Genomic DNA, 2192 nt, shown 5'->3' with positions numbered 1-2192 from the left:
TTTGCCTGGTTTTGCATTTGTTCTCTTGGGCTTGCTGTGACTTGTTATTTTGGGAAGGTTATTTTAAAGGTCTCTTCTGGGTCCCATACTGCAAGCAAGGAGAGATAAGTTGAGTACCTGGTAAGCAGCACTAGGATGTTGTGAAGCCTAGGTGTGAAATCTGGACAAGTGTAACTTGACTTGGGGTGCATCTGTCACCTTTTCTCATTCAACTATTGGGCATGACACAATAGGAATTTGGCCAACATCTTGCCTCATTGTTTTAGAGAATTATTTCATAGACTTTTTTGTTTGTTTGTTTTTTGTTTTTTTTTGCGGGGCAATGGGGGTTAAGTGACTTGCCCAGGGTCACACAGCTAGTAAGTGTCAAGTGTCTGAGGCCGGATTTGAACTCAGGTACTCCTGAATCCAGGGCCAGTGCTTTATCCACTGCGCCACCTAGCCGCCCCCCTATTTCATAGACTTTTCACAGGCATGACTCCTGTTCCTGAGTTCCCAAAGTACGGTGAAGTCTCATAGGAAGCAACTCTCCATGCCCTGGGGGTGGGGGTGGGTGTAGAGATGGGTGGTCAGGGCAGGTGGTGAGTGGTCCTTGCAGTTAGTGGAGTCCATGGTCAGCTCCATTAAACCCAGTCCTAGATTGTGTGTTCGTTCTATATCAATTATTCTTGGTCCTTTTATAGGAGAACTGTTCAGATGAGGAAAGTTATTTCATTCTCTTGTAACTTTTGGATTACATTCAGTTGGAGTGTTAGTAGATAGACAAGATTGCAGAATCTCAGAGTGAGTTGGAAGGAACCTTAGAGGTCACCTAGTCCAATGCCCTCACCCCAACTTTTTTTTCTCACTTGAGGTTCTTATTAAATGTACTAAAACCTTGGGGAAAGGATTTATTTCTTCACCACCTCCACAGTAGGGCAGGTGGGCAAAGGCAGGGGATGCAGGCAGGGAGGCTTCTCCAAAGCAAGGATATTTTTCATAGAGGACACTCGCCTGGGCATTACCTTAAGAGCTTTAGGAATCTCCTACTGCTTCTTTCATTCCTGTCTCTTGGTACTCTTTCAAATGCCTCCTGCAGTTGGCTGGGAAAGAAATTTCCCAAAGCAGGCAGCAGCCCAGGCTGATGGCAGGCGATACCTTATCAGTGAAATTCTCCTTGCACTGAGCTAAAATCAGTGTCTCTGTGACTCAGATCCATCAGTACTTGCTGTCATTGGTGTGAGGCAGAATGTCTCTTCACTTTTCTGCATGAGAGCTCTTAGAGATATTTGAATACAGGGCTTATGTTATCTTCAAGCACACTATCTTTTTTTTTTTTTTTTTGGTGAGGCAGTTGGGGTTAAGTGACTTGCCCAGGGTCACACAGCTAGTAAGTGTCAAGTGTCTGAGGCCAGATTTGAACTCAGGTACTCCTGAATCCAGGGCCGGTGCTTTATCCACTGTGCCACCTAGCTGCCCCCAAGCACACTATCTTAAGATTTATAATTCTTGGGCAGGTAGATGGTGCAGTGGATAGAGCACCGGCCCTGGATTCAGGAGGACCTGAGTTCAAATCCGGCCTCAGACACTTGACACTTACTAGCTGTGTGACCCTGGGCAAGTCACTTAACCCCAATTGCCTTACTTAAAAAAAAAAAAGATTTATAATTCTTCAGGGGTTTTCAGCCCCATCACTATTGTGTTCCTCTCCTCAAGCTTATGAGTGTTCCTTCTACAATATGGCACCCATGCTGTTATTTGTCCTTTGTTCCCGAAGAGGACCATGACATCAGGGTGGTGTCATGACTTGCACTGAAATTGGATTTAAGTGAGGGAGGGTCATCAACCTTACTCCCCCAGAGCCATCTGGGTCCAGTGGCAGAAGGGAGAAGAATACAGAATTCCAGATCTGGTCTGACCAGTGTAGATTCCCATATTTAAATGTCATTGTGGCCATACCCATTGAACCACATGTGCCAGTAGCAGGATGCCTCTCCTTACCACCTTGCCAATCTGGAGCTTGAGGGTAGCAAGCAACAGAGTACCAGGTAGATCTGCCTGGTCCATTTTTTTGAGGGTGTGGCAAAAAAACCTCCTTCCTCCTGGTGCCCTGGCCTTGGGAGTACCTAATTTACATGCCAATTTTTAGTAGAAGTTTTTGCTAATTTGGGCCCCTTTGAAGAATCTAGTTGATTTTAGTTGTACAAACCAGC

Source organism: Dromiciops gliroides, chromosome 3 (genome assembly GCF_019393635.1).
Source record: "Dromiciops gliroides isolate mDroGli1 chromosome 3, mDroGli1.pri, whole genome shotgun sequence".
NCBI classification, from domain to species: Eukaryota; Metazoa; Chordata; class Mammalia; order Microbiotheria; family Microbiotheriidae; genus Dromiciops; species Dromiciops gliroides.
Note: the sequence above shows the minus strand (reverse complement) of the source record.